Source organism: Phyllobates terribilis, unplaced genomic scaffold, assembly GCF_046119375.1.
Source record: "Phyllobates terribilis strain yellow unplaced genomic scaffold, ASM4611937v1 Scaffold_47__1_contigs__length_9908305, whole genome shotgun sequence".
Lineage (NCBI taxonomy): Eukaryota > Metazoa > Chordata > Amphibia > Anura > Dendrobatidae > Phyllobates > Phyllobates terribilis.
In genome coordinates this window covers 3,687,946-3,708,217 of record NW_027362807.1, presented here as the reverse complement: position 1 = coordinate 3,708,217, position 20,272 = coordinate 3,687,946, and the positions used below count along the sequence as shown (strand labels likewise).

At 49.2% G+C, this 20,272-nt stretch overlaps 1 protein-coding gene across 1 annotated transcript in view; it reads left to right on the top strand.

Moving 5' to 3' along the window:
* Window positions 1-1,128: 1,128 nt before the first annotated feature.
* The window catches only part of LOC141191545 (uncharacterized), a 75,659-nt gene continuing 56,515 nt past the window's right edge, over window positions 1,129-20,272 (top strand). The window contains exon 1 of the mRNA XM_073661442.1: window positions 1,129-1,193. The gene's annotated coding sequence lies outside the window, so the exon portion shown is untranslated. The remainder of the gene's footprint in view (window positions 1,194-20,272) is intronic.

Genomic DNA, 20,272 nt, shown 5'->3' with positions numbered 1-20,272 from the left:
CAGATCTCATACCCATCGAGCTGCATTTCACAGACTGAAGACAAAACATAAGGCAGAAAGACCCACAAACAACCAACAACTGAAGTCACTGCAGGAAAGGTGTCTCTCTACACCTCGTACACACACGGCTCTGCTCCGTACACCTCGTACACACGTGGCTGCGCTCCGTAGGCCTCGTACACACACGGCTCCGTACACCCCGTACACACGCGGCTCCGCTCCGTACACCTCGTACACACGCAGCTCCGCTCCGTACACCTCGTACACACGTGGCTCCGTACACCTCGTACACACGCAGCTCCGCTCCGTACACCTCGTACACACGCGGCTCCGCTCCGTACACCTCTTACACACGCGGCTCCGCTCCGTACACCTCGTACACACGCGCGTCCGCTCCGTACACCTCGTACACAAACGGCTCCGCTCCGTACACCCCGTACACACGCGTCTCCGCTCCGTACACCTCGTACACACGCGGCTCTGCTCCGTACACCTCGTACACGCGCGGCTCTGCTCCGTACGCCTCGTACACGCGCGGCTCTGCTCCGTACGCCTCGTACACATGCGGCTCAGCTCCGTACGCCTCGTACAAACGCGGCTCCGCTCCGTACGCCTCGTACACACGCGGCTCTGCTCCGTACACCTCGTACACACGCGGCTCCGCACCGTACACCTCGTACACACGTGGCTCCGCTCCGTACACCTCGTACACACGCGGCTCTGCTCCGTACACCTCGTACACACGCGGTTCTGCTCCGTACACGTCGTACACACGCGGCTCTGCTCGGTACACCTCGTACACACACGGCTCTGCTCCGTACACCTCGTACACACACGGCTCTGCTCCGTACACCTCGTACACACGCGGCTCCGCACCGTACACCTCGTACACACGTGGCTCCGCTCCGTACACCTCGTACACACGCGGCTCTGCTCCGTACACCTCGTACACACACGGCTCCGCTCCGTACACCTCGTACACACGCGGCTCTGCTACATCCACACTGTAAACCCCTCCTGACCCCACACATAAACTTCAGCTCATCCAGCACCATGACAACCAGCACAGCAGAGTCCTGCATCCACTGAGGCCCCTGATCATGTGACCCCTGACTCCTCCCCTCCTGTGACCTCATCACAGCTCCTGTGCGCACAGAGCAGCCATATATGTGGTGGCGGCTCTGCAGGTGGAGGTATGTGGAGACCCCATTACTGGGCGCAGGGGGCATTAACCCCTTCAGCACGGAGACTTTTTTGGGGTCTTGTGTTGCCCCTTTGTAAGAATCATAAGGTTTTTGTTCTGTTTCATGTAATAGATACATACGACCCAACTATGGAGACAGGAAGGGAGGAAACGTATTGTTCTCATAGTACAGGACCCCTTTACTGACCCCACAGTGTAATGCCCCCATTATGCCCTTATGCGGGATGTATGATGCCCCCACAGTGTAATGCCCCCATTATGCCCCTTGTGCAGGATGTATGATGCCCCCACACAGTGTAATGCCCCCATTATGCCCCTTATGCAGTATGTGTAATGCCCTCATTATGCCCCTTATGCAGGATGTATGATGCCCCCACACAGTGTAATGCCCCCATTATGCCCCTTATGCAGGATGTATGATGCCCCCACACAGTGTAATGCCCCCATTATGCCCTTTATGTAGTATCTATGATGCCCCCATTATGCCCCTTATGCAGGATGTATGATGCCCCCACACAGTGAAATGCCCCCATTATGCCCTTTATGTAGTATGTATGATGCCCCCATTATGCCCCTTATGCAGGATGTATGATCTCCCCACACAGTGTAATGCCCCCATTATGCCCTTATGCAGTATGTATGATGCCCCCACACAGTGTAATGCCCCATTATGCCCCTTATGCAGGATGTTTGATGCCGCCACACAGTGTAATGCCCCCATTATGCCCCTAGTGTAGTATGTATGGTGCCCCCACACAGAGTAATGCCCCCATTATGCCCCTTATGCAGGATGTATGATGCCCCCACACAGTGTAATGCCCCCATTATGCCCCTTATGCAGGATGTATGATGCCCCCACACAGTGTAATGCCCCCATTATGCCCCTTATGTAGTATGTATGATGCCCCCACACAGTATAATGTTCCCATAGTAGCGCCTGAGGTCCTGCAGTTGGAATAATCCCTCTGGAATTTGTTTTCCTTTGGCTGCTCCCCTACATGGGAGCAGGCCTTACTAGATATCGAGGCTTTGTACAGTAATATACCGCATGAGGATGGTATCAGAGGAGTAAGACATTTTTTCAAATCGGGATCAGTAGAGTGTAGCAATAGATCATTGAGGATCTTCTAAAATTCACTCTTACTCATAACTTCTTTCTTTCTGACATGAAGAACTTCCACCAGCTCAGGGGTACTGTGATGGGGAGCCCCTGTGCCCCCTTGTACGCTAACCTACTCCTGGGCTGGTGGGAGGAAGCCACAATATTCAGGGATGGTCATAGGTGGTGGCATCCATATATTGGGGTATGGTATAATTATATTTCTGAAATTTTTGTCATCTGGTCAGGAACGAGTGAACAATTTCTTGAGTTTTTCAGGGGACTCAACATCATTAGAGTGGGCCCTAGATTTACATCAGAGTTTGGTTATAACCAGTTGCCTTTCCTGGATGTACCAATCAAGAAAGAACAGGATGGGACCCCAGGAACACTCATCTATCATAAACCTACAAGCACTAATAAACTATTGAAGTGGGATACCCACCACCCCATCCCACTGAAAAAGGGAATACGCAAGGGCCAATTTTTAAGGCTGAGAAGGAACTGTTCTAATGTCACAGATTTTAATATACAGGCAATAGACATGAACACCAGATTCAGGAAAAAAGGTATCCACAGTACATTTTGGATTCTGCACGATCGTTTGCAGAAAAGCAGGAGAGACAGACACTCCTCCATACCTAACCAAGAGACCAAGAAAAATATGGGATAACAAGGGTAATAAGAACTTACATCTATCAGAGTGACCATATTTTAAATATCCTCAGAAAACACTGGGATATACATGTGGTTGACCCGGACCTGAGGGTGCTGTGGGATCTACTCCCACAATAACTTTCAGAAAGGGTCGGTCAATTAGGGACCATTTAGTGCATAGTTTCTATAAAAACCTGCACCGAAGGGGACATGGCTAGATAGAAGAATCTGTGGTTTCTTTAGATCTGGAGAATGTTGTACATATAATAGGATGGGGCCATGTAAATCTTTCTTGAGTTCCTCTGCAAGTAAAGCCTTTTTCCAGAGGGATTATTCCAACTGTAAAACCTCGGGACTTCTATATATGGTCACATGCACCTGTCCCCTAGAATATGTATGCACAACCAAGAGGGAGTCTAGGAGGAGGGTGGGGGGCATTTGGGTAATTTATGCCATGGTCAGGACACCCCATTATTGAGACACATGAACAGTGTACATCGAGGTAAAACCAGAAACATCTCTTTTTGCATCATTGAGGTGGTTAAACCCAATGTGAGAAGAGGTGATCACAATAGATGTATCCTCAAAAAGGAAAGAGAGTGGATTTCCAGACTGGATTCACGAGCCCCTAATTGACTCGATGAGCAAATTTCCTGTGCCTGTTTTGTGTGAATACATCCATATTCTGAATTACATTTTTGGATTTTATACTCTACCCATTGCTACTCAGTTCCCTGTGAATGAGGTTCACATATTGTTTTACTTCATCAAGAGATCTGAGCTTCTATATCAGAATTATTACTTATCAGTTATATCCCACTTATACTATTTAGTAACTAACAAGTGTGGTGTTCCTTGTGTGTCTCTATGCAATAAGGGTCAAATTTGACCATTAAGGAATATACTGTGGGCCATCATCCCATATTTTATGTAGTGATAAAGTAGATCTACATGCCTATTGCATGATGGGAGGATGTGCAATACTTGTTTTTAGTCTCACATGATGCTAATCTCAGAGACAGGACTTTTCTACAGGGTGGGCCATTTATATGGATACACCTAAATTAAATGGGAATGGTTGGTGATATCAACTTCCTGTTTATGGCACATTAGTATATGGGAGGGGGGAAACTTTTCCAGATGGGTGGTGACCAAGGTAGCCATTTTAAAGTTGGCCATTTTGAATCAAACTTTATTTTTTTCAATGGGAAGAGGGTCATGTGACACATCAAACTTATTGAGAATTTCGTAAGAAAAACAGTGGTTTGCTTAGTTTTAACATAACTTTATTCTTTCATGAGTTTTTTACAAGTTTATGACCACTTATAAAATGTGTTCAAAGTGCTGCCCATTGTGTTGGATTGTCAATGCAACCCTCTTCTCCCACTCTTGACACACTGATAGCAGCACCGCAGAAGAAATGTTAGCACAGGCTTCCAGTATCCGTTGTTTCAGATGTTGCACATCTCATATCTTGATGGTATGGTATGGTATATGGGGTACAAAGATAGTGGGGCCATTCTTCATCATTGGAAACCTCAATGCCACTGGATATCTGAAATTGCTACATGATGATATGTTGCCCTCTTTATGCACTGAAGATGGCACATTCCCTGAGTTTTTCCAACAAGATGGTCACCACCACATTATGGGTGTCAGGTCTGAGCATTCCTACATGAACAGTTTCCTGGAAAGTGGATTGGTCATCGTGGGCCAGTTGATTGGCCACCAAAGTCTCCCGATCTGACCCCCTTAGACTTTTATCTTTGGGGTCATCTGAAGGCAATTGTCTATGCTGTGAAGATACGAGATGTGCAGCATTTGAAACAACTGATACTGGAAGCCTGTGCTAGAATTTCTTATGCGGTGCTGCTATCAGTGTGTCAAGAGTGGGAGAAGAGGGTTGCATTGACAATCCAACACAATGGGCAGCACTTTGAACACATTTTATAAGTGGTCATAAACTTGTAAATAACTCATGAAAGAATAAAGTTACATTAAAACTAAGCACACCATTGTTTTTCTTATGACATTCTCAATAAGTTTGATGTGTCACATGACCCTCTTCCCATTGAAAAAATAAAGTTGGATCCAAAATGGCCAACTTCAAAATGGCCACCATGGTCACCACCCATCTGGAAAAGTTTTCCCCCTCCCATATACTAATGTGCCACAAACAGGAAGTTGATATCACCACCCTGTATATTGGAGGAATGCAATCCAAATTCAGTATGCTCTCAGGCGTGGAACACACACGTCCGGACATGCACAATCGTAAACAATGACCCTAGATGCTCTCCGGCGTGGAATGCATAACTATGGTCATGTGCATTGAAGGGTACGAGTAGCGTGGCAGCAATCAGTTTATCTGCCGTTAAAGTTTATAGCACATTACTTCCGGACAAGGACACTAGGGGATGGACATTATCGGACCTCTCGCACATGAAAAATAGCACAAGCGCAATACATTATTGTAGACAGACTACATTCTATATATTCTATGACAATTCACATCTAGGAAAGGGAATGGGTATCCTAATCTGGGGAGGGGTTTTGGATGAAGTGGGATTTTTAAACATGGACACCTGGCTATTAGACACACTATGCTGAACATCATGAATTATCATCCCTGTATGAAGCCTCCTGATGAACCTGTTGGGGAAATGGGTTGAGGCGGATTATTGAAACATTCTCTGATGAGTATCATATCCTTTCCTTTATATATATACCTTGAGACATACGTGGTCCTATTTAATGTATCAGTGTATTTATTATTAGTGTTGAGCGAGCACTAAAATGCTCGGGTGCTCGAAGCTCGGGCCGAGCTCACCGTGATACTTGGGCTACTATCCCAGTTCTATGAGTCCCGTTAAAACAAAGCTTCAGGTGAAGAATGATGGATGAGGTGGTGGCAAAGGAGAACGAGCAGGAGGAACAGGGACCATTCACATCAATATCAGGCCAGTCAACCACACATGTCTTGTAGTATATGTTTCTGTACCAAAAGGAGCGGTTCGGCTACACAGTTATAGGGCATACAGTGAGTGCAATGCCTACCAAAAATTTCGATGCACTCCAATGCCCCTTGGAATTGACATGGAGGTCAGAGGGCCTTAACTAAACCGTTTTTTCCATTTATAGCAACTGGGTCTCCTGTACACTGTTGGCCTAAGCAGTGAATGGAAGTCTTTCCAAAAATTATGAGGAACTGCAATGCCCCTTGAAACAGACGTGGATTACAGCGTACTAAAAACCTTCTACCCATTATAGGGGAGTGGGTCTCCCTTAGTTTTCCCTTTGCATTGAAAAGCAAAAGCTGACTAAAATTAGGAGGAAATGCAATGCCCGTTGGAAGAGTCGTGGAGGTTAGAGGTAATTAAAAACAACATTTCAATTCCCCTTGGAAGAGCTGTGGAGTTCAGAGTGGTTTAACAAGACGGTTTTAATGCCCCTTGGAAGAGACGTGGAGGTCACAGTAGCTTAACATGACGGTTTTAATGCCCCTTGGAAGAGACGTGGAGTTCAGAGTGGTTTAACAAAACTGTTTTAATGCCCCTTGAAAGAGACGTGGAGTTCAGAGTGGTTTAACAAGACTGTTTTAATGCCCCTTGGAAGAGACGTGGAGTTCAGAGTGGTTTAACAAGACGGTTTTAATTCCCCTTGGAAGAGACGTGGAGGTTAGAGTGGAATAAAAAGACAATATCAATTCCCCGTGGAAGAGACGTGGAGGTCACTGTTGCTTAGTAAGATGGTTTTAATGCAAGAGCCATGCAGTACAGCATATTAAAAACATTATTCCCATTATTGGGGAGTGGGTCTCCCATAGTCTTTGCCTATGTCTTCCAATCAAAAGCTACCAAAAATTAGGACGGAGGAACTTGCAATTCCCCGTACAAGAGCCATGCAGTATAGCATATTAAAAAGATTATTCCCATTATGGGGGAGTGGGTCTCCCATAATCTTTGCCTATGCCTTCCAAGCAAAAGCTGCCAAAGATTAGGACGGAGGAACTTGCAATGCCCCGTACAAGAGCCATGCAGTATAGCATATTAAAAACATTATTCCCATTATGGGAGAGTGGGTCTCCCATTGTCTTTGCCTATGCCTTCCAAGCAAAAGCTGCCAAAAATTATGACGGAGGAACTTGCAATGCTGGCAACACGGACCACGGTCACGCTGGTGGTATAGTGGTGATGGAGGCTGAGGATAAGGAGAAGAGCAAAATACGGCCAAAATGAGGAAGCGTATACCCATGTGTGGGTGTGAAGCGGTGCATGGGAATACACCTCCCGAAATAACACAGTGGATTTGACTTTATGTTACTCTGCTGTCATTTGGTGGTGATGAGAAGTCTGGCCCAATCTAGCCCATGTTCATTTTGATAAGGGTCAGCTTGTCAGCATTGTCAGTTGACAGGCGAGTGCGCTTATCAGTTATAATTCTCCCAGCGGCACTAAAAACACGCTCTGATAACACGCTAGTGGCAGGCCAGGCCAGGACCTCCAAGGCGTACAGAGCAAGTTCATTCCAAGTGTCCAGCTTGGATACCCAATAATTAAAAGGCACAGAGGACTCACGGAGGACGCTGGTACGGTGGGCACGGTACTCCCTCACAATCTTTTGAAGCTTTCCACTCCTTGTGAGAGTACCCCGCGCCTCAGGGCCTGTAAGCTGGACGGGTCTCAGAAAACTGTCCCAGAACGTTGACAGTGTTCCCCTGCTTCTGCTGGATTGGAGTTGCATCTCTCTCGCCTGTACGCCTTGGTTGGGCAACGAACTGTGACCTCTGCCGCTAGCATGTTCAGATGGGAATTTTTTTAACAGTTCTGCAGCAAGGGCCTTCTGGTACTGCCCCATTTTTGTAGACCTCTCCACCTCAGGAATAAGAGAGTGAACATTCTCCTTGCAGCGTGGGTCTAAAAGTGTCACCAACCAGTAATGACTGTCACCCAACATTTTGACAACGCGAGGGTCAAGGTTAAGGCAGCGTAACATAAAGTCAGCCATGTGTGCCAGACTGGTAACGGGCAAGACTTCCGTGTTCTCACCAAGATGATGACTGACCATGCTCTCCTCCTCCTCTCCCCTGTCCACAGGCCACCCACGCTGAACCGACGGTATGACAGTTGTACAGGTACTACCGTCTACAGCGCATGATACCAGCTCCTGTTCTTCCTCCTCTCCCTCATTGTCCCCCAATGCACGTTGGGATGAGATGAGGCTGGGCTTTGTGTAATCGCCTGCTACGGCTTCTTGATCCATCTCATCATACTCTGGCTGCAATGCCTCCTCTTTAATTCTCTGCAGAGAGCGTTGCTAAAGACAGACAAGTGGGATGCTGATGCTAATGATGGCGTCATCGCCACTCACCATGTTGGTGGACTCCTCAAAGTTTGTCAGGATGGTAAATATGTCAGACATCCAGGTCCACTCCTGAGGTCTTATGTGTGGAGTCTGACCTGAATATCGACGGCCTTGTTGCAGCTGGTACTCCACAACTGCTCTCTTCTGCTTACAAATCCTTTGCAACATATGGAGGGTAGAGTTCCAACGTGTGGGGACATCACACACCAGTTGGTGTGCCGGAAACTGCAAACGCTGCTGCAACACAGCAAGGGTGGCGGAAGCTGTAGCTGACTTGCGAAAATTAGCTGAGAGGCGGCGTACTTTGACGAGCAGATCTGGCAACTCGGAGTACGATTTAAGAAACCGCTGAACCAAGAGGTTAAGCACATGAGCCAGGCATGGTACGTGTGTGATCTTGCCTCGCCTCAGAGCCGCCACCAGGTTACGGCCATTGTCACACACGGCCATGCCTGGATGTAGGTTCAGCGGTCTCAGCCACAGATCTGCCTGCTCTTTCACAGCTGTCTACAACTCACAAGCAGTGTGAGGTTTATCACCTAAGCTTATGAGTTTCAGCACAGCCTGTTGCCGCTTGGGTGAGGCAGTACTGCAGTGCTTCCAGCTTGTAACTGATGTGGTGATATCTGAGATGGAGGCTGAACATGAGGAGGAGGAGGATGATGCGCAGGAGCTGTACACTGTGGGGGCAACTCTGACTGACATAGGTGTAGGGAGGATTTATTTTGTCCCAAGGTCTGACTGGGTCCCGGCTTCCACTATGTTTACCCAGTGTGCCGTCGGGGAGATGTACCGTCCCTGGCCACAAGCCCTTGTCCACGTGTCCGTTGTCAGGTGGACTCTCTCAGTAACTGTGTTGTTGAGGGCATGGCAGATGTTTTGGGACACGTGCTTGTGTAGTGCGGGGATGGCACACTTGGCAAAATAGTGTCGGCTGGAGACCGAGAACCGAGGGACGGCCACCGCCATAAGGTTGCGGAAGGATTCCGTCTCCACCAGCCTAAAAGGCAGCATTTCCAATGCAAGCAGTCATGAAATGTGCAAATTTAGGACTGTGGCCTGTGGTGCATTGGCTGCGAATTTGCTCTTTCGTACAAAGGTCTGGGATATGGACAACTGTACGCTGCGGTGGGACGTGGATGTTGATGCTGTTTCTTGAGAAACTGCCATAACAAGTGAAGACTGAGAGGAGGGGGCATCTTTGCATGCTGTATGGACAGGGGATTGCCATGCACGCACAACAGGGGGTTCTCTTACATGCACAACAGCGGAAGAATCAATGGTGACACCCGCTGACACTGGTCGTGGACCCTGGGGTTCGCCCCACAAAGTCGGGTGCTTTTCTGACATGTGCCTGATCATGCTGGTGGTGGTCAGGCTGGTAGTTTTGCCACCCCTGCTGATGCTGGCCTGGCAGGTGGTACAAATGGCCTTTTTGGGGTTATCAGCAGAGTCTTTAAAAAAATTCCAGACTCTGGAAGACCTACCGGTTGTACTGGCAACGTCCCACGTGTTGGTGTTACGGGGAACGCTTGCCCGCCTTCTGTGTGCGGCCACCACACTGCTTCTTTCTGCCTGTTGGGGGTACTCTGCCTCCCTCCCCCTGTGTGCTGCTGGCCTCGCTCTGCGTGTCCTCCTGCCACATTGGGTCAGTTACTAGATCATCCACTACCTCTTCCACTTCCGCGCCACGGTCCTCCTCATCACTTTGTGGCAATTGTGTCTCGTCATCGTCCACCTCTTGTGACAAATTGCCAGCGTCGCCTTCCTATGGCCGTGGCTGTTCAAATATTTGGCCATCGCTACATGGGATCTCCTCTTCCACCACTTCAAGCAGAGCAGACGAGGGGCCCAAATATGGAAATGGACCAGTGAACAGCTCTTCAGAGTGTCCAACTGTGGGATCAGTACCTGTCTGACGACACTCGGCATGGTGGGAGGAAGGAGCATCAGGGTGAGGAGGAGTATGCGGTCGAGAGTCACGGCTACTAAGACTTGACCATGTGGAAGACAGACCGGAGGTGGTGGTGCCCAGGTGACTGGAAGAATTATCTGCTATCCAATTAATAACCTGTTCACACTGATCAGTTCGCAATAGTGGTCTTGTTGTTGTGTGCTTCCCTAGTAATTCAGTCAAGAACTGGGAGCGAGAAGATGTGGCTGTTTGTTGTGGCACATTTTCACCTTTGCCACGGCCCCCGTCCTCTGCACGCCCCATCACCAGAATTTCCAGTTCCACGTCCCTTGCCATGCGCCTTGCCCATTGTAAATTAAGTAAAATAACTTACACTCGCACTATCAATGGCAAAAGGGTAATAAAAAGGAGATTTGAACCGTGGAAGAGTTCTAGTTCTCTGGCCTACACCAGAATCTTTTAAACAATTATATTTGTGTCTGAAAAGTCAGCGAGACACTCAAAATGTTTTTTTTTATGCAAAAAGGTGGATTACCGATTTGAACCATGGAAGAGGAATTTTTTTTTGGGGGGGGATACCAATAGGTTAATAAGACAGGTATTTGTACAGTCTGACTGAGGGAAAAAAAGGATTTAGATGAAAAAAAAAAAGGATTTTTCTGGCCCCTGAGACCTGGGGATAAGTCTAGCAATTTGACCAGCAGGAGCACACAGGACTTAAAGCAGTGTTTGTTGGTATAACCACAGCGTCTCCTATACAGCCTGCCTGCCTGCATGCCTGATATCTGGGATGGATATTAGTCCTGAGAAGGACTGTTTGTTTGATTTTGCAGGCTTTAGAGACCCTACACTACCTATTTTGCACTATGTATCTCTCCCTAACTCAGCAGCACTGACCCTACACTGTCTGATCCCGGGCGACTGTGTCCAAGATGGCGGCGCCCGGTTTTAAATACTCGAAGTGACGCTGTGTGGCCAGCCAATCACTGTAATGCCCACAAACAACATGGCTGCAGCATTGCAGTGACTGGCTGGCAATCCCTGCATGTTCATTGGCTCTGTAAAGAGCACCAAATATGCAGGGCGGAGACCCGAGCTCCCGCCCGAGTAACCCGGAAATGCTTGGTGCTCGCCGAACATCCCGAGTAGTGAGATGCTCGGGCGAGTACCGAGCAGTGTCGAGCATGCTCGCTCAACACTATTTATTATATGTATATCAGGGTTATCTAGGGCTTCTGAGGGACAGCCACCGGTGAGTGGGGGAGACCATTGTCTTCTCTTAGAAGCTCCGCACTTAGGCCGTAACAGCTTTGTTTAGGTACAGGACAGGGTAAGCCATTCAGCTTGTAGTTTTGCTAGTTTTAAGTATATATACTGTATATATGTTTAGTCCAGTTTTTAGTGCATATATTTTAATTTGGGAGGCGGAGGATTTTCCACAGTACTACCCATTAGACCAACAATTTTGTACCATCCATCTCACCGACTACCCCACGGCAATTAATGAAAACTCAGCACCATTCTTGGTGCAGATACTAATGAACCCAGAACCTATGAGATATTTACCACACTGTTAGAACCCTCCTGTTTGTTTTTTCTATCTTGTGTTTTGCGGTCACGTGACCAGCTGCCTATATATTCCAGCTCCGCCCTTCTGGCTTTGCTGGACTTCAGTGTTGTTTTGACTGTCTCTATAGCCAGGTGCTTCGGTGCCTATCTCTGTCAGTTCTTGGTCCTCTGGGACCTTTAGTACTTTTTGTCTGTTTGTCCTTTTTGCTCTGCAACAACTTCAGTTTAGGAGGTGTCCCATTTTTTGTCCCAGTCCTTAGTTCTTTTAGGGACCCCTCCCTTAATTCTATAGGTCTGCGTTCAGAATAGCCAAGGACGAAGGCGGGTCTGTTCACAAGGAACAGGCAGCCCGCTACATCGTAGGGATTCAGCTTAGTCTTACTGTAGGGACAGCTTTCCCTTTTCTTTCCTTAGTTTATGTTGCAGATCATAACACACACAATAGTTGGATAGGCAGGGGCATATCATCCATAGTGGCAGCCCATGTGGACACTATAATGCCCGTGAATTGAGAGGGCTCGGTGCGGGTCAGCAACTGGCACCCTCTCCTTCCCAGTCATAAAAATTTCAGCTATATCCACATTCCCGTGACAGTAATACCATTGAATAGGATAATGAATCAGGAAGTCGAAAGCTCACTGATCCATCATTCAGCCTTCGCCTGTGAATCTGAGTCTCTGTGCACCGCAGGCACAATGATGTCACTACATTACACCTGTAGTATGGAGCCTCAGTACTCATACTGCACAGACCGGAGCAGTGCACCCGGGAATGGGGTTGGTTGAGTAGAGTGTGTGTGTTTTTTTTTTTTTTTTCTAATATCAGGAATTATGTATGGAGGAAACAGGTTGTGGATAGCTTTGTATGTCATGGTTAGGGCATTGTACTGGAGTCTCTGGGTAATGGTGAACCAGTGAAGGGATTGACAGAGGGGAGAGGCTGGGGAATAGCGGGGGAACAAGTGGATTACTCAGGCAGCAGAGTTTAGTATAAATTGTAGGGGTTCGAGAGTGTTAGAAGGGAGGCCACACAGAGCAGGAGGTTGCAGTAGTTGAGGCGGGAGATGATGAGGGCATGGACTATGGTTTTCCCCTCCCCCATGACAGCACACCTTGAGAGAGAGGATCCGCCCCACCAAGGACAGGAAACCGTCTGAAATAAAAGGGCGGTACCTCTCCCTCGCTTCAGTTGGTTTCCTGTCCTTGATGGGGAACCTGTCTGGAAGAAAGAAGACTTACCTGGGGCTGTCCCGGTGTGGAAGAGCGGGCACTGGCCTGTGCACCGGGTTCAGTATCCCAGAAGCGCCGTCCGCAGCTTCCCCTGGGGTCTCTGCACCGAGCGGGGCGCACGCGGTGAGGCAGGCTCTGTCCTCCCGGAGACCGCGGCGCCGTCCTCCCCCTGCAGTGTGGAATGCTTCCGGGTGTGACGCGCCTGACGTCACGGCGCAGGGCACGCTGGGAGCGGCGCGCTGGGTGACGTCAGGAGGCGGCGCCGATCCAAGATGGCGGCGCCCATCGGAGCGTCCCAGGCCGGTTTTTTATTTTTTTTTTCAACGGAGCTCCGGCCTGAGGAAGGGGGAGGGCCCACAGACCGGAGGAGGCTGGATGGCCCTATATTTAAGGGGGGGGAGCTATCCTGGAAGCGTGGTGCGCTTCTGAGACATGGCTGATCCAGATAGCCAGGAGCAGCAGCAGCTTACCCCCCCACCTCAGCAACAGAAAAAGCAGAGGGATGCATCGTATACAGACAGCCGCTCGAGTAATCGTAGTGGCAGCCGCAGGAGTAAGGCTTCGAGTGCCTCGGGACCATCCAGAACGGAATCATCGGTTCCGCGACAGCCTCCAAATCCGGTACCCGTTTGTGACCTCCGAGGGTGAGTGAGCTTCGTGAATGTCACTGGTTAATAACGGGAAGTCTCTTATGTGCTTCCTTTTTTTAGGAGCCTAAGAAGAGTAGTGCCAAGCAAAAGCATAGAATGTGTGCCCTTTGCCAAGCTTCTCTCTCAGTAGAGTGGCAGAAACCACTTTGCCAGGGCTGTGTGACCAAAACCATAGCTGAGAATTCCCGGGATTTTGGTGCAGATTTAAAGTCCATAGTACATGCAGAAGTTCAGGGGTCCCTGAAAGGGTTCCTTAGAGGGAAGAAAAGGCCCCGTAGAGAGGTTTCCCCCATCTCTGATTCCTCCCAGTCCGAGGAGCAGTGGGATTCATCGTCCTCTTCCTCATCGGGGGGCGGTAGACCCTGCTTCCCCATTGAGAATACAGACAGACTGATTAGGGCAGTAAGATCAACCATGGGTCTGGAGGAAGAGAGAGCATCTAAATCCCGGGAGGACATCATGTTTGCGGGCTTGGGAGAGAAGAAGAGACGCTCATTTCCGGTTAACAGTAAGATTCAGGGCCTCATTGACCGGGAGTGGAGACCTGAGAGATCAGGGGCTTTACCCTCCTTCTCCAAAAGAAGGTACCCCTTCGAAGAGAAGGATGCGGAACCTTGGGATAAGATCCCCAAGGTGGACGGGACTGTGGCAAGGTCATCGAAAAGATCTTCCCTGCCCTTGGAGGACTCTGGCGTCCTAAAAGATGCCCTGGATAAAAGAGCTGACTCCTTCCTGCGCCACACGTGGGAGGCGGCGGCAGGTGGCCTAAAACCAGCGGTGGCTAGCACCTGTGTGGCGAGGTCCTTGATGATGTGGCTCCAACAGCTGGAAGACCAGCTTAAAGATAAAAAGGTCTCCAGACAGGCAATACTTGCAGAGCTACCTCTAATACAAACAGCATCGGCCTTCCTGGCCGACTCTTCAGCTGACTCGGTCAGACTGTCAGCTAGGGCAGCGGGACTATCCAACGCAGCCAGGCGGGCCTTGTGGCTCAAAGGTTGCCCAGGCGACCTACCTTCGAAACAGAAACTGTGCTCCCTCCCATGTGATGGTAGACTCCTGTTTGGCCAAAAGTTAGAAGACCTGTTGGAAAAAGCAGGTGATAAAACCAAAGGGTTCCCCGGATTTTCGGGGGAACCAAGAAGATTTAGTTTTCGGAGGAGAAAATTTAACCGGGGTCGTCCTCCGGGAGACAAAAAGAAATGGGAAGCCAAGTCCAAAAAAGAATCGGGCTACATGTTTGGAGGACCATCCTCGAGTTCGAAGAGATCCTCCCAATGACGCCAGGCTGGAAGTGGGTGGAAGGCTTTCCCACTTTCTTCCAGCTTGGGATGCGATAACAGCAAACCCCTGGATTCTGAAAATTATCAGTGGGGGCCTGAAGATCCGGTTCAGCCAGACCCCCTGGCGGACCTTTGTGGTTACCCCCCTACGAAAGGTCCAGGAAGAACAATTAGCCCTGGAAACAGAAGTGTTAGAGTTAGTAGGAAAGCAGGTCCTTCTCGAAGTACCAGCAACACAGAGAGGGAGGGGGTTCTATTCCCCACTATTCATGATAAAAAAAACAAACGGGTCCTTAAGGACCATCATCAACCTCAGGAGTCTGAACCAAGTAGTAGAAAACCAGACTTTCAAGATGGAGTCAGTAAGCTCGGCAGTGAAGCTCTTACATCGCAACTGCTTTATGGCTGTAATAGACTTGAAGGACGCATATTATCACGTTCCAATCCATCCGGAGTATCAGAAGTATCTGAGAGTAGCCCTGTTTATTCAGGGGAAGCTGAGGCATTTTCAGTTTGCTGCCCTACCCTTTGGCCTCTCCATTGCCCCGAGAATATTTACGAAACTAATAGCAGAAGTGACAGCCTTCCTACGGATCAAGAATGTAGTGATCGTGCCATATTTAGATGACTTCTTGATAATAAGGAAAACAGAAGCCCACTGCTCCAGTCAGCTCCTAGTGGTCACGGAAGTGTTGCATCAGCTGGGGTGGTTAGTAAATTTCCAAAAATCAAGACTAACCCCCTCCAGGACTCAGACCTTTCTGGGTCTAATCCTAGACTCTCGTCGCCAAACCTGCTTCCTCCCAGAGGACAAAATCTGCAGGTTGATTGCATTAGTCTCAAAGGCCATTCAAGCTCCAGAGATGTCTCTGAGAGAGGCAATGTCCCTCCTGGGTTCTATGACGGCCTGTCTCCCAGCAGTAATGTGGGCCCAGGGGCATATGAGGCGGCTTCAGTGGGAGGTCCTGTCAGCACAGAGGTCCTGCAACGGGCATTTAGAAGGCAGGCTCTCTCTCTCCCCACAAGTAGTAGATTCCCTTTCGTGGTGGACAGTCAGGGGAAATCTAACCGCAGGCGTTCAATGGCCCAGACCAGTAGATCGGGTAATTACGACCGACGCAAGCAGTTCCGGATGGGGGGGTCATCTGGCAGAACTCGCAATACAGGGTCACTGGGCTTACCACGAGGGGGGAGCATCCTCAAACTTAAAGGAGCTTTGGGCCGTAGAAAGATCCCTCAGGGGCTTCCTCCCTCACATCCAAAATCACCATGTCCAGGTCAGGTCCGACAACCGGACAGCAGTAGCCTATGTGAATCACCAAGGAGGGACAAGGTCACGCCCTCTGATGGTGGTGGCAGACAGGATCCTTGGTCTAGCAGAGCGAAACCTCCTATCCCTCAGCGCCCTTCACATAAAGGGGATAGAAAACGTGAAAGCAGATTTTCTAAGCCGCCATACCCTAAGACAGGGGGAGTGGGGGTTGAACCCGGAGGTCTTCCATCAGATTGTCCAGTTATGGGGGCAGCCAGACATAGACCTGTTCGCCACAAGGGCAAACAGAAAGGTGCAGAGATTTTGCTCCCTAAATCCGGCAGAAAATCCCCATGCCGTAGATGCCCTCCAGATTCCTTGGGGGTTCAGGAAGGCCTATGCCTTTCCGCCATTAGTGATGATTCCAGTAGTGGTGAGGAAGATCCGGGAGGAAGGCGCCAGGGTGATTTTGATAGCCCCTTTTTGGCCCAAGAGGCCTTGGTTCTCTCTGCTTCGGCTAATGTCGGTGTCAGATCCCTGGATTCTACCAGAGAGGCCGGACCTTCTCATGCAGGGACCAGTATTCCATGCCCAGGCCAGGGGGTTCCATCTTTCGGCATGGAATTTGAGAGGTCGCTATTGAGTAGCAAGGGGTTTTCACCAGGCTTAGTTTCTACTTTATTGGGGAGCAGAAAACCAATTACAACTAAGATTTATAGCAGGGTTTGGGGTAAATTCCTAGAGTTTATAGATATCCCGCTATCGAGCAAACCTCCGATCAGAGGGATCCTGGAATTTCTACAAAAGGGGCGGGACCTGGGTCTAGCTACAGGGACCCTTAAGGTTCAAGTTTCAGCTTTGGGAGCACTCTACAATTGTAATCTGGCTGGGAATAGGTGGATCTCGAGGTTTATCAAGTCCTGTGCCAGAGCAGGACCGGTTAGATCCTTGGGTGTTCCTCCTTGGGACCTGAACTTAGTCTTGAACGCTCTTACTAGTGAACCATTTGAACCTCTACACAAGGTTTCTCCAAAAATTCTCACCCTTAAGACCATCCTCCTAGTGGCCTTAACGTCAGCCCGTAGGGTGGGTGATCTGCAGGCCCTTTCGGTTAATCCTCCTTACACACAAATCTTTGAGGATAGGGTCACCTTGCGGCCAGATCCAGCATACCTTCCCAAGGTGGTATCTAGATTTCACCGTAGTCAGGAGATTGTGCTACCCTCGTTCTGCAGCAATCCCAAGAACCCAGGGGAAGTCAGGTTCCATAGCCTAGATGTTAGGAGGTCCCTGCTACAGTACATTCACATGACTAGTCTGTGGAGGAAAGACGGTTCTCTGTTCCTGGCCTTTCAAGGGTGTAGGAAAGGTCACGGGGTGTCCAAGGGTACCATCTCTAGGTGGCTCAGGGAGGCCATTTGCTTAGCCTATACGTCCACAGGGGTTCCAGCCCCGGACAATGTGAGGGCTCATTCCACCAGAGCCGTTGCAACCTCCTGGGCAGAGAGAGCAGACGTCTCGATCCAGCAGATATGTAGGGCTGCTACTTGGTCTACACCATCCACCTTCTTTAAGCACTATCGGTTGGATCTATCCTCTTCTGATCTCACCTTTGGGAGAAGGGTACTTCAGGCGGTGGTCCCTCCCTAGGGTGCTCATAAATTCTCCAAAATTCTCTCAAGGTGTGCTGTCATGGGGGAGGGGAAAACACCAAGGTTACTTACCGGTAGCCGGTTTTTCCTGAGCCCATGACAGCACCCGTAGTTCCCCCCCCCCTTATTTTTTCTATGTTTCTCACACCCTGGTGTGCACTGTTTGGGGTGGTGTGTATATGTATATTGTGGTGTTGGTTATGTGCCTAACCTGTTTAGGGAGGTCCTCTCAATGCTCTGTAAACAACTGAAGCGAGGGAGAGGTACCGCCCTTTTATTTCAGACGGTTTCCTGTCCTTGGTGGGGCGGATCCTCTCTCTCAAGGTGTGCTGTCATGGGCTCAGGAAAAACCAGCTACCGGTAAGTAACCTTGGTGTTTTTGCAGATTCTTAAGTAAGGAACGTACGGATCTGGGAAATATTTTTTAGTTGAAGTCGGCAGGAAGTGGAAAGGGCTTGGATATGTGGTTTGAAGGAGAGATCAGAGTCCACGGTTACCCCGGGGCAGCAAGCTTGTGGGACTAGGGAGAGTCATTGTGGTGAGACGTGATCTTGAGAGTAGAGCAGAAAGTTGATCTTCCGTGATGGCGGAGAAGCTGGTTTTAGAGGAGGAGTGCTAAGTAGATATGAGCAGGGGCTGTGGGGGTTGTCGGCCAAAGCTTTCTCTGATGTTATCAATCTTCTGCTTGAAGAATGAGGCAAAGTCTTCAGCTGAGATGATTGGAGAGGGAGGACGTGCTTGGAGGATGGAGGAGAGACTGAAAGTGTTGAATAGCTGTTTAGGGTTGTGAGACAGGGAAGATATGAGAGATGGGAAGAATGTTTGCTTTGCTGCAGTGAGTGTGGACTTGAAAGTAGTGAGGGACTGTTTCATTGTGATGAAGTGCTCTTTGGAGTGGGATCTTTTCTATCTCCGCTCAGCAACTCTGGACGCCTGCCTTAGTTCTTTAGTCAGGCTGGTGTGCCAGGGTTGCCTGTTAATTTTGTGAGCTTTGGTATGCCTGAGAGGGGAAGCCGATTTGAGAGCTGCAGATATAGTGGTGTTCTATAAAGCGGTAGCATCTGCATTGTGTAAGGAACTTATGTTTGCAAGAGGGAGAAGAGACTCAGAAAGTGAATGTAGATCAAGGTGTTTAAGATTTCTACGAGGGTGTGCAGGTTTGTGGAGTGGGGATTGTGCATCTGGAGAGGAGAGGGAAGAGAATGTAAGTAGGTTGTGGTCAGAAAGAAGGAGAGGTGAGTAAGAGATTTTAGATAGGGAACAGAGGCGGGTGAAGATGAGGTCCAGAGTATGGCCATCTTTGTGCAAGTCTGTGGAGGACCATTGAGCGAGGCCGAAAGAGAAAGTGAGAGATAAAAGCTTAGAGGCAGGTGAGAGGGAAGTGTCAATGGGGATGTTGAAGTCACCCATGATGATAGTGGGGATGTCAGCGGAAGGGAAATGATAAGGATGATTCCTTATCTTCGACTAACAGGATTTAAGCCAACAATTGTCTAGAGAGGAAGCTACAGTTCTCCTACGGAAAACTGAAGATGAAATACCACTGCAAGGAGCGTGTAGCCCTCATTGAATGTACTTTGAGAGTACCAGTGAGGAGTCGTACAGATACACCTCAGCCAGTGAGGTACCATATTTTTCGCACTATAAGACGCACCGGACCATAGGAAGCACCTATAGAAAAGGAAAGTAGAAAAAAAATGTAAGCAAAAAATGTGGTCATGATGCACCGTTAAGGGAGAGAGGGTCTACTGCTGACACTGTTATAGGGGTAATGTCCCTCAATTCTGTTAATAACCCCCATACTGGTATATATGCCCCCCTCCTTCCTGTTATACGTGGCCCTCATCCCCCTCCTGGTATGCATGGCATCCCTCCATCCTGGTATGCATTGCACCCCAATCCCCCATCCTGCACGGAACCCCAACAATCCCCATCCTGGTATGCATGGCACCCCTCATCCCCATCCTGGTATGCATGGCACCCCTCATCCCAATCCTGGTATGCATGGCACCCCTCATCCCCATCCTGGTATGCATGGCACCCCTCATCCCCATCCTGGTATGCATGGCACCCTCATCCTCATCCTGGTATACATGGCACCCCTCATCCCCATCCTGGTATGCATGGCACCCCTCATCCCAATCCTGGTATGCATGGCACCCCTCATCCCCATCCTGGTATGCATGGCACTCCCTCATACCTTTTCCTGATATGCATGGCACCCCTAATCCTGGTATGCATGGCACCCCTCATCCCTCTTCCTGGTATGCATGGCCCCCCTAATCCCTCATCCTGATATGCATGGCTCACCTCATGCTGGTATGCATTGCACCCCAATCCTCCATCCTGGTATGCAAGGCACTGCAATCCTCCATCCTGGTATGTATGGCACCCCAAT